The sequence below is a fragment of the Acartia tonsa genome, chromosome 1 (assembly GCF_053477335.1).
Source record: "Acartia tonsa isolate MP-2025a chromosome 1, ASM5347733v1, whole genome shotgun sequence".
NCBI classification, from domain to species: domain Eukaryota; kingdom Metazoa; phylum Arthropoda; class Copepoda; order Calanoida; family Acartiidae; genus Acartia; species Acartia tonsa.
This window is the reverse complement of record NC_137260.1, coordinates 14,420,493-14,434,408: the sequence shown is the minus strand read 5'-3', so window position 1 is coordinate 14,434,408 and position 13,916 is coordinate 14,420,493.

Genomic DNA, 13,916 nt, shown 5'->3' with positions numbered 1-13,916 from the left:
ATTGTAGATAGGAGAGTGTTGTATGTGCAAATATTATCTAACCCCCTGGAAATTTTTACCCCACATTGAGAAATTTTCTCACTCTCTTTAGCAGTGCGGAAGGGGGTTTTAACAATCCCCTAAAACATGATATAAAAAAAACTACATTTCCCTTTTTTCACCCCTGAAGTCAAGTTAACTTCAGTGCACGCCAGTTCTTTAAAGTTTTAAAGTCTGTAATCTTGAAAAAATTATTTTCTCCACAAATTATTTGTTTATCTATTTAAAAACTATAATTGTCTAAAACCATCATAAATACTAAAACAGCAATTATTAAACCAACAAAAAGCAGTGTACGTGGTGCTAAAAAGACGTGCGATAATTTCAACCCAGGAGGGCTGAGTCTACACTACGATACAGCAAAAAAAAAGGTTATATCATTACAAATCATCCCTTTTATCATTTAAGTCAAATGCATTTTAGTTACAAGGTTACTTTTTAAAAAATCCAACAGTTTGTCAGAGTATAGATAGTATAATCTAAGACTTACGATACTTTTAGAAATAACTCACCTTTCATGAAGAAAAAAGACTTTTTCAAAACAATGAAGAAAAACAATTGACAATGGTTTTCTTGGCCGTTTTGTGGGCTAGCCTAATTGATGTTAGATCAAAGGTGAATGATGTTGAATGTGTTATAATTAGTCGGGTTAAAACCAACCCATTATTTATTTTTTACCTCGTTCTAAGCCATCATAGGGTGTTTCAGATTCAAATAAAAGTAAACTAAAGTTGGTAAGGGCGTTGGATGTATGTGTGTTTGGCCAAAAATTTCTCGTAAATTGCAGTTCACATGCACAGATTACAGAATGCTAACTTAGCATTAGTCCCCTGAAGAGAATAGGTAACCTTTCTCTAAGAAATATGCACCCGTGCAAAATTAACCTCCGCCTTAATTTTTGAAGCCCTTAGAAGCAAGGGGTAAAATTAGTGTTAATCAAATGGGTCCGTGTTTAGCAATATTAGTTTTAATCTACAAAAGAACATAAAAAGATTGTGAACATAAAAAAATCGTCTAATGTTGGAAGGTGTAAAAATCTGCATATAAATTTAGGCATTTAAATGTATTCCTAATTTTTGTCAACATTTGTTTGTTTTATCCCATTGTGGTTAGGTCACTCTAAGGTTAAACCAGTTGATGAATTGATATCCCGGAAAAAAATCTACAAAGATGGGAAGAAACTCAGGGACTAGGGAGGAAAAAATATTTAAAAATACTATAAAGATATTGGATTCCGTAATAATTAAGGCCCTTATTTAATTGTTATTTCCTGAGACAGCGTAAAGTGGCACCAAAAAAATGACATTGACAATTTATACTGGTCTCTCATTGGTTATTTTATCGTATGACGTCATTTTTTTTGGTGCCACTTTACGCTGACTCATATTTCCTTATTAATTTGTTCCTTATTAATTGTTGAGCAGGGTTCTCTTCGACTTCATATTGAGCTAGTGCTTTCCCCTTTATTCGCATATTGTCGGTGTAGGCACAACAGGTTTTTTTACATTACACATTCCTTATCCTTGTCAGAAAGTAAATTGATGGGCAGGGATTTGAATGGTTATTTTAAAATTATTGTGCATGCAAAGGAATTTATGTGTTTGTTTGGGAAATCTCAAATTCAACCTTTTCTCCATATTTCTGGCAAAAAACATTTTGGTATGAAGTATTGCCTTCCTTTCGACATAAATTTTTGAATGGTTATTTACAAAAAAAAGTATAATATGATTCCAATTTATTTCATTCAATCTTGATTTGTCCCTTTTCATGTAAAATCAACCAAGTTATATCGTAGATTTTTGAAAAAATTAATAATGCAGGTTTGTAAAATTTAACAACATTTCCTCCTCTCTTATATTTACTTGCTAAGAACAAGACATGCAAAGGATTAGAGGGAAGATTAAATAATCGTCCCTTGTCCTATCCATATATTACGAGGGTAACATTATCCAAAGACTTATCGTATAAAAATAAAGTAGCCTAAAACCAACCCCGGATCTATAAGGATCTTCCCTAGAAAAAAAAACGAATTAATTAATTCCAAATTTTAAAAAGATTACAATATTTTCAGCTTTTACCTTTTTATATAGCATTGTTGTTAGAACGACTCACAGACAGTGCAAATTTGTGAGTTTTTGCAAACCACAAAAATCTTCTAAAACCATTTTTATGCAAAAAAATGACATCTTCCAGTGAATATTTGAAAATGATGTTACCATTGAATGAAAATAGATATTAGAGTAGTTTCCAATCTGGGGAAAGTGGACCACACTTTTTACTCCTCTTGCCAAATCTTATTTAAAACGATTGCTTTAAAGTCGTCATTAATTGCCTTAAGCATATCATCATATTGATTACAAACCTTTTAAGATGATTTCTGTAACTATAAGGAATAATCTAGACCCTAAATTTTGACTTTTGTCTTTTTTGTCCTTATTCAATTAGAGAACCAGAAAAGATGGGAATGGATTTATCTTTACTTGGATCTTACATCAGATTATCATGTACTCTAATACATTAACTCTTGTAGCTGGCTAAAATAACGACCATTTCCATCCATCCCCCTTAACTTTATCCCCCTCCCCTCATACTGGATGAACAAACTGAACAAAGAATGAGGTCCATGTTAGCAACCAAAATTGACGATAATTTTTACCTTGTTCTAATATCCACGTATATTTTATATCCATTAGGATGATGGAATAGACGGTCCACTGACGAATAATATGATTTTGTTAATATTATATATATTTTGTGCTGATGGTTGCACACACGTAAAAAATGTAAATATTAGAGCCATGCATTATAGAGCAACCTAACATTTTTAAATTGACAAACACTTTTAGTTGACAATGATTAGTGAATGGAAAATAAATCAATGTAAATTCTTGAAAAGTCATGCAAAGGACCATTTGAAAGCATTGCGCTCTGAAATATAAAGCCTTGGCCCAAAAACAGGCGCAACTTCTTACTGTGCAATTAGAGAATCTTCAAACAAAGAAACTACAATCAGAAATTAAGTCTCTTGAATGGATGGATGATGTATCTAAGTATTTGATAAGGGACTAGGTCAATCTAAACGTAATAACTCTATTGTATCAAAACATGAAATCTTTAGTGAACTTGTTGAATTTGAATAACATCATTTTTGACTACCATATCATGCAAACAATAGATATAGTAAATATCATAGAGTAATACTATTTTTTACAATACATATAGTAAATAGTATAGAGTAATACTATTTTTGACAATAGATATATTAGAAATTATAGAATATTACATTATTTTGACTACAATATCATAAAAACAATAGATGTAGTAAATGTTAAAGAGTAATACTACTTTTGACAATAAATATTGATGAAATTTACATTTTTACTTCCATATCATGCAAACAAAAGATTTAGTAAATATTGTAGAGTAATACTAATTTTGACAATAGATATATTGAATATTTCAGAATAACATTGTTTTTTTTACTACAAATTCATGTAAAAATTGTATCATTGGATATCCTTATAAAAAGTACCCGGATGCCTGTCTAGGGTAAGTTTATAACTATTATGGAGAAGGGTACCACCACCATCCCAAGTGAAATCGTATCTAGAAAAAAATTTAAAAATTTAATTGAATCGAATATTGGCAAGAGTCAAACAACCACATTCATTTTAAAGTACATTTAAGTGTACTTTCTTTGAGCCCCGCTACTATTAAAAATACAACCTTGTTTGTTAAAGTTTGTATGACTAAAATTTAAATTTATACAAAATAAGTTAAAGATTAACTAAATATGTATAATAATATGACATATTCTGAAATATTGGTTTTGTTTTCTCCACGGGATGTCACCAAATAATATGTGACACATTTTCAAAAATGTGACTACTTTCTTTTAACCGCGGAAAGATGTCTATAATACGGTGCAATAAATAAATATTCATCATTCGGCCACAAACGAGTTTTATGCCCTTTTTGCTCTTAATCATTTTAGGTTAGGTTAAGTTCGGTTAAAGAGCATCTCAACGTAAAGTATTATAAGGTTTGTAAGTCTGTTCTTATAATCCTGCATCGCAATTATTTTTTACTACATTTCTCAATTTGACAATTATGATAATCTGACCCTAATTTTAAACAATTAAGTTGAAATGCCAGCCTCAGCCGTCAATTCAACTACTGCAGCCGCCTGTCGGTTGGCAATCTGTGGAAAATAACTCATAAAAAAACAATATTAAATTGTATTTGATGATTTTGTTTTGTACTGCAAAAATATTCTTAAGTAATTTTCTTTTTTTTCAACTGTTGAAAGATCATATTTTCTCTCAGAAAGTTATGAAAGCTGTCAGAACCATATAGAAATTGAGAACTGTTATGAAATATATATGTAAAATAATATTAGGTTGCAAGAATGAATCATTTTTTAATTTTAAATTCATAAATCTGTGCGTGTGTGTGTGAGTCGTGTGTGATTGAGTGCGTGCTTGTGGATGAGAGAAAGAAAGAGAGAGAGAGAGAGAGAGAGAGAGAGAGAGAGAGAGAGAGAGAGAGAGAGAGAGAGAGAGAGAGAGAGAGAGAGGGAGAGAGAGAGAGAGAGACAGAGTATTTGTTGGCATAAAGCCATAAATAGTTTAGATTTTTAAAACCACATGAGTTCTCTCTACAGTCTGTCCATAAAATTTTAAACTTTTTAAAATGATCAATACACCTACATAAATATGAAAATTTTACATAAAAGTAACATGATATCTACCTGTTTGTTAAGAATTCGCTAAGCGCTGGGCCAATATGGTTTACTTTTAGATTGAAGTTGCCAATAGGACCAGGGAAGATTTTAAACTATATTATGGGAGAAAAATTTAATAGGCTCTAGGGGCGTATCCGCTAGTTGTGTAATATATCAGATAGATAACCCCATTTTATTTTCATGTAATAGATCTTACCTGTTTCTGAACCATGGAATTATTCTTTTGTTTAGTTTTAAAATCACTCACTTCCCAAATACTTGTTGTACACCCTGTGTGTAGTATATATTTGAAAATTATATACTGCGCTAACCAAAATTAGATGACAGAAAAAAGAAATATAAAAATTAAAGGGAAAATTTTAGCAGTAGTTTTTATTTACACCTTTAAAAAAATATCCCATGAAAATAAATAAATTATAATATTAGTTTATAATCCAAACATCTATTACTAAAAATCTCATTATACAGCTTTATAGCGAAGCTGCACTACAAGGGGAACAACCACAACATAAGAAAAACATACATAAAGTGTAGGTGATCAATCACTTAAAAGTACCAATGGAAAATTATATCATTCCAAAATGTTGCCATTCGTATTATTGCAATCTGATCAGTCCAGTTGTTGAGGATATCTTATTGGACATTCAAACCAGGTCCATCGGGTTTTAGTATAAAAAAATATACAATTGTAATTTTACAAAATTCTCTAAAAAATGTATAGAATATATATACGTGGTATTATAACAAGGGGAAAATTGTCGACATATTACGTTGCTTACATGGAACTCATTTATTGTTACGTTCGTTCATCCAGTAGAAGGGGAGGAGATGGAGTAAAGAGGGTGGATGGGGACATCGTTATTTTAGCCCACTGAAAGTTCACTTTATTAGAGAACTTAAAAATCTGGTGTAAGATTCAAGTAATGATATATCCATTTCTCTGTAAGCTGTTGATATAAATGTGAAGATGTCAGTAAAACATCTAGATATTAGATATATTTACTGTATTGTTCATTGTACAGTGTGTTTTTTTTATGAGCACTTTTTTGAAAGCAATTTTACCCCACTTATAGTTATCAGAATTTAATGATTAATGGCTTATTTTCTTCGTTTTTTAAGGGAAATTATGAAACAACAAAAAAAATTACAGTTTTTGTTGAAAAAGTACAGTAAAGTTGAAAATTAAAAACTTAGGTGTCAACATATAAAAATGGTTTTAGCGCATTTTTCTTAAAAAAATGGATTTTCTGTAGTCAACTTTGGGGGGCCAGTACTCCCTCCCTGGTTGAGATATGACCTTCAAACTTTGATATGTTCTAGTACATGTCCCTAATAGTATCTGTATACATTTTTAGCTCTATATCTCAACTTTGAAGTGTTTAGCAGCCATTCTTGCAAAAGGTTGATTATTTGAGCATAAGAAAAATGCGCTAAAACCATTTTTAGATGTTGACACCTAAGTTTTTAATTTTCAACTTTACTGTACTTTTTCAACAAAAACTGTAATTTTTGTTGTTGTTTCATAATTTCCCTTAAAAAACGAAGAAAATAAGCCATTAATCATTAAATTCTGATAACTATAAGTGGGGTAAAATTGCTTTCAAAAAAGTGCTCATAAAAAAAACACACTGTATTTTGTTGAATAGGACAGTAGATATGTACATGTACAAACTAACATAAGAATATATTCTAAGCAAAAAAGAAATCAATTATAAAGACAGATATTTTTTTCATAATCTTTCTAAACATTGCTTTATTCAAATCGATTTAAATTTCTGAATATTTGTCTACTATCCTAGTTGTAAGGTGTAGATCAGAGGAATGATATTACACCTCATAAAAAACGTTTATGCTCCCTCTGCACGAGATTGTATCTCATTCTTAAGGTTTTCGTTTCTGGTTATACTAATGAAAAATTTAGATTCTTACATATTCTAAAGACCTTAAAATGGTTCCTACTACTGCAACATCATATGAGGGCGTATTTTAATGTATTTAAAAAAATTGGGGGGGGGGGGGAGAGGGGTACCGAGATTTTAGGGAAAAACACCTCAACACCACCCTCCATTAAACGTAAATACTACAAATATAGCTCAAAAAGGATATCCAATCCCATCTTTGAGCAAAATCCTTAGAGGCTGGAACTATGACTTTTTTCTGTTAAATTGAATAGGATCGCTTCCAAAAAAAAAATAAAAATACAAAACCTAGTTTCTTCTAACAACTGATATTTTTATTGCTTTCCTAATAATTTTATCTCCATAATTATAATTGTAATTCTGCTGCTAATGATATACTTTCTTTCTTTCACAGAAAAAAAACATTGCAATCTGGTTTCAAAATTTCAACATTTTTGCGTGAAATGGGAACACAGAATATGTAAATGTAGATGGATAGACGGGTAGTTTATATAAACATAAAGTGTCTAAGGGTGGGAAGGGAATGGGACATAAGACTGTAAGTTATACTCGAAACTGATACTAAATAAATAAATTAGCAGATAAATTTCACCAATAATTTATTCTACATAAGAAGTAACTTTGTTTGTTATCAATGAGATTATCGTAACCTATGAAATTTCTGAAGTAATCCATAGTAATTGTTATAACTTTCATGCAGTTGATTTTACAAAGCATAGAAAAATAGCAATTTTAACTTTGAAATTAGCTTCACGTTCTAAGTCAAGCTAGTTAGATAGGGGACAATGGGCTGTTTATTACAATAGTCCCCAAAGTTTTATAATAACGTTTACTTATTAGTTGGCCTAACAACTTTGGGGACTTTAGTTAATTTTGATTGGTAGGATTATTAAGTTAAGTGTTAAAACGTTTTAACCACAAATTTTTATCTACTGAAGAGGTAAATTTGTATATCTTCATAATCCAGGTACATCAATTTATCAGTAATTGTCTTATCCCTTTAGATCCCTGAATCCAAATAGAGAAATTTTAAGATTATATTTGGAATCTACATTTTTCTGTGGAAAAAAATTTGGTTTTTAAATCAACAATTACGAAGCATTGAGTTTTAGCCACGGGCCTTTTTACTTTAATGTAATTTCACGTTTAAGTCATTCTAACTCCTGTTTTTTTGTATAGTCTTTAACACTAAAAGCTTTACCTAACACAACTAACGTATTTTTTAATTTGAATTGTTATTTTTTTAGGAAACATTAAAAAGGGAAGTTTTATGTTTAAATAATGATAGATTGGCAGAAGAGTTGAAAACAAATATTTTATTTGAGTAACCCTGTCCTTCGATATTGCTATTGCAAAGGATTTAATATTACTTGGATCTTACACCAGATTATAATGTACTCATAAAATAACGCTCTCATCTACCACTTTCCCCCATCCCCTCCCCTCCAACTTGATGAACTAACTGACCAATGACTGACAAGTTAAATAGTAATCTAAATAGACGACAATTTCCCCTGTCATAATATCTACGTTTATTTTATTCTACATCCATTGTTATAACTGTTCTATAATTATGGATATAGTCAACCTTGTGTTTATTTATGTTTTTATTTACCAAATTGAAATAATTGAATTTAAGTATTTTCCCTAAAACTAAACTGGTAAGGGAAATGCGGCTGTCACATGATTAAGAAAACCAATTTGTGCTAAAATTATTGGATATAAAACCCTTTTCAGATTATCTTGTTTTTACAGTCAACTAACTTTGGAGCAACTACAGAGCTGCAACTCTTTTGAAAAGGTTATTTCATTGCTTGGAAAGGCTTTAAAATTTTTTAGGATGAATTTTTTTTCTGTAAGGAAGGGGACGAGAGAAATAATTGATAAAACTAAATTAATTTACAAAAGAATAACATTTCTATGCGTAATTTGTTGCTTAAAGTCACATTAGATAGAATTTAAGTAATTATAACTCGTCTTAAATTAGTACCATAAGCTTAAAATTAAAAGAAAATATGATTACACTATTTTGTGAAAATATATTAAAATTTCATATTCTAAATCATATGAAAATATCACAAAATTAGAAAAATATTTGTTGTACAGTTTATTGTTTAGCCCTTTTCTAGTTGCCCCAAAGTTTGAGAAAACTATGGTGGGAGAAAAGTTAATATTAGATTGTTTACAGTGAGAACTAAATTTAAAACAAAAATTTGTAAGCTTAACAAAAAAAGCTAGAAATATATTAGACTATTGAAATTTAAATGAATGAAAAGCAAAAGAAAAAAAACATAATATGTTTGTAAAACAAGCCTTTTTAAATCTGTATGCTTCACATATTTTATTTTGATATAAAAATTATAATTCTACTCTTATTACCAGATTATGGATTCTCAAAAGACTTAAATTAGCCTTGAACCCTATTATTTTTACATATCTAATAGGATATCAGCAAGAAATATAGTTCTATATTTAGCCTTCTTTAATCTATATTCATATATTTGCAAGTAACATCTATTAGGTTATTATTTATCTAAAAATAACTCTAGCATATAGAATTAAATACTTGTTAATATACATGTTAATAAAACAAGTATGACAACATCCACAAAAATCCATGGTTGATAATCAAATAGCTAAATCATTTCTAGAGAGGGAGGAGACATTGAACTGTAAATCATACTAAACCCTAAAGCTTAACACTATACTTCATATACTCGTTGTTTTAATGCGTTGTTATTTTCTATTGTCTTATCCCTTAAAATCCTTGCTATATACAGATCATACTTTTTGTTATAACAACTTATCAATCCATTTTTATGGAGATATATTATTTGTATTAAACAAAATATCAACAATTAATGAATTTATCAACATTGAACCTGTTCTAATCAGGAATATACAGGGATAGGAATATAAATTGATAATGATCCAAATTTACTAGCTACTCAAAAACATTCTTTTATTTTTAAAGTTTGAGTAAGTATGAATTAGTTGGAATGGTAGCGCCTTGAATGGATATAATAATACGTGGAGATTGTGACCGGGGAATTTTTGTTGTCAATTTAGGTTACTAATAGAGTCCTCAGATATTGGTCAACAACTTCATCCTTAGTAAGGGGAGGGGATGGGGGTAAATATTTCTAAATCCATTGGGCCTTAGGACCTACTTAAGAGTTTAGTGCTACGTACATTTAAGTAAGTGTATTAATAAGGTATAAGAATTAATTTATTGTTTATTGCCATGTCCCTGTATCCATGATCCTAATGAAACAAATAAAATTCTATGTATAATAATCAGACAACAGATAGTAGCAAAAAAGGGACAAAGACAATTTTAACATAAAATATAAAGTAGTAAGAGTTTTTTGTCTGTCCCGAAGGATCTCGCTAACCGCTGAACCGATATTGTTCTCATTACAGTGAAGCTTCTTATAGGTCCTGGGAAGGTTTTAAACTATTTTTGGGGAAGGTGTCTTCACCCTCCTCACCCCTAAAAATATTTTTTTTACTCTTTCAAAACTCAAATTTAAAATGGAATTGAGGTCGACTTTTCCCCCTCCTAACTTAAGTGCCCCTTGAGGCTTCTAGGGGCGTATCCGCTAGTTTTAACATAAAATAACAAGCAGTGGCGTGCACAGGGTTTTATCAGATTGGTGTATTTCTTGAGGGGGGATTAGGGGGGGAAAAAGGAGGCAAACCTTACATTATCAATTTAAAAGTGGGTGTCGACACTGTTTCTCGGTGCTTTTACTCATTCTCTACACTGATCCATAATAACTACTGCGGGGTAGTACTTATCATTACCTAACCTAACTTAACAATACGTTGTTTTATTTTGTTTGTTGGGGGGGGGGGAGCGGGCTGCTAGCAGAGAGAGAGAGGAACAATGGGCTGTTTATTACACTAATACACAAGTCCCCAAAGTTTTAGAAAATGGTTTTCTTGGCTTCAACAAATTTGGGGACTTTAGTAAATTTTGATTGGTTGTTTCAATAACATGAGTGTTTAAACGTGTCAACCACTAGCTATAATCTACAGAAATAATAATTTTGTAAATGATAACACCTCTTCTCTTACTTGAAAATATCATGCATCTGACACAACAGCTATGTGCACATTACGACCGTTATTAAAAGTATTAAACCTACAAATTACCCAAAAAGGAGTTAATATAACTTATTCCCAATCCTAGATAAAAAAGCAACATCCATAAAAGAATCCGAGCATAAAACATAATTGTATTAATGTGTATCAAAGACAGGTAAAGGTTTTAGGAATATCAAATTAAAATTAACTTGGATTAGAATTTAGAACAATTTGAAGGAAAGTTTTAAAAACTATGATATGTTTTTTCTTCCATAGTCCATATCTTCTTTTGTATTTTCTTTAGTGTTTTTTTGGTGTTTTGTCTTACAGTGGCCTAAAGGGCATTAAACCCCCACCCCTATTTTTTCGCTCGTTTATTACTTAAGATCATTTTAGGTTAAGTTTTATGAGTACTGATTATGGCACCACAAGGCTTAAGTAAAAAATTGCCCACCTTATTTTAATTTGTTATAAAAAAGGGGGAGGGGTTGAAGTGCTCAACATATACTTTATGGAAAAGCACCCTTTATGAAGACATTATTGTCTTTGTTTTTAAGTAACCATTTCTTTGATCTTAGTTGTATAGAAATGATGTGGTTGTATAATAGAGGTGATGATTAAATTAATGACACATTACAGTTGACAAAAACTTAACACAATTTAATTTATGGGTGTTGAAGGCGCGTGTTGAAACAAGGATGAAAAAAACGTATGAAAGTATCCATAATTAAATCAAAGGATGTTTAAATTATGTTGAATATGTAGGTGGTATGTCAATCCCTCTGACACTTTATTAAAACCCCTGTTGTTGTCTGTAATACACCCATTGTTTAAGGGGGATGACACGAAAGGGAGGTGTTAAAATTGGCAAAACCCTGTACACGCCATGAACTTACATAGCAAGCTTGTTTAGTTAGTTTTGATATGGATAAGCACCTAGCATCTAAGGCTCTGCATTCAAAGGGCGAAGAAAAAACCTAAAACCAACTAGAAATAAAAATCTAAACAAAAAATAGTCAGAAACTATCCCGTGACCAATCTGAATTCTTTATAATAGGATAATAAGGCATGCAGAAACGGCATGGATACAGTGTCTTTATTTTTCTGATAAATTTTTTCTAGGGTCGATTTATTCCTCCCCAATAATAGTTCCAGGACCTACAATGTAAAGGAGAACCACATCGGCTCAGAGCTAGGTTAGGGAGATCCTTCGTTACACACAGACAGACACACAAAGACGGATCCTGTTACTTTTATATAAGGAAATATAGTTACGAAATGAAAAGCAAAGGCTTTTGTACAAATAGGAAAGACTTAGAAACAAATCAGAATTATGAAACTTCTTTTAATCTGCAACTGAAAGCGTGAAATCAAATAAAAAGGTGTTTCCCTAAAGTATCAATTTTTTTTTGTTTAGGCTGAATTGAGTTGTATTAAGGTACTTGAAGTTAACTGATTCTAATAAATAATGATTCATTTTAAAGCTGAATATAATGCACAAAACCACCTTATGCAATAATACTATAACTAATATCATAATTTTGGTGTATATAGGATTATGGTAGCAAAACTTAATGATAAAATCATAAAATCAACTCAAGGTAACTTTAAGGTAAAATAAATTTAGGATCTTAAGGAATAAATGATGTAACTGAAGGCTTTGGGTTAATGAGTTTGTACTTTGTACATTGCTAGTTTGAACCAACCAAAAGATATTTGATAAAACATATCCAACGTTTTCCGCAACAAATAAGAGAACATCGGTATAATATACAATCTAATGTATCCTTACTCCCTGGTAATTACTAAATATATATTACTAAATTCTTATACCAAGCAAATATTCAATTAAAACATTTCATCAATAATTAACAGTTTTGTATGGTATAAAAATGGTCATTGTATGTATTTGATACTTGGAAGTGTAATGACAAAAACAATAATTTACGCGGTAATTAATTACAATATACACAGGATCTAGTTAACTTAATGTCTTCGGATTGGTGTCCATACATTGATGAAAATCTTTTAAATGTAAGTTGTTGTACAATACCAAGCTGAAAAAATTTAGACAGGTGTCAATCAATAAATATGAAAGTTATGTACTAAAGCGAAGCAGCTTTTAGTGCCTAATAAAAAAAGATGTCATACAATACAAATGACCAATGATAGGCAGTTTACATTTTACCATTGGTCAATTCCAATGTATACTGACCTATCATAGGTCATTTGTATTGTATAAAGTCATTTTTCTATTGGGCACTATAAGCTGCTTCTATTACATCTTTTAAATAAGATGATAAACAATGCAATCATAAGTTTTTATAAAACAAATTTCTTAAATGTGTAATATATTACATTTAGCTGTTTTAAAAGATTAACTTAATAGTATATGCAAGTCAATATAAGCTTATCAACTATGATAAACGAGTCATTTTTGAATAGGTTTTAAGATTCATTGGGAATCATATACCATTCATCATACATTATCTTATCCCTTAAGAAGCCTGGTGGTAAGTAAACCACCAATTAAAAAATTACATAATAAGACATTTATATATTTACTTTGATTGTGGCCTGAGTTATGCCTTAATGACTCACTATATATTTTCTATATTAAATAGATTAAAATCACATATTTTGATAAATAAAGAAATTTAGAAGGGAGGGGAAATTACCCTGACCCATAAAGTCAATGAAAGCTTTTTGTTATTCTTTGGGAGTTTAGATTAATCAAAGATTTGTACAAACTTTTCCATCAATTATTTTGATTTGGTTAAGGCTTAATTTTACTTAACAAAATTGAGAAATACATTATCACTTAGGAATGGATATATGGATAAAACGCCAATGGTACTTAATAAGCATCGATGGTATTCTAAACTAACCAATTTCAATTATCAGTCTAAGCCTACTTTTCAATTGAATCTTATGATAATTGTTTGTGAAATTAGGGCTACATTTTTAAGAATTATGTTAATAAACTTTATGCTCTCGACTACTTGTTAGTTCTACTTCAATCATCGTGGCTTGTCAGCTGCGACATTAGCGGATTGTTCAAAAAAGGACAGCTAAGCTGCGGTTTAGTTGCTTGGTTGTGGCTTGATGGCAGCTAAAGGTTAAAA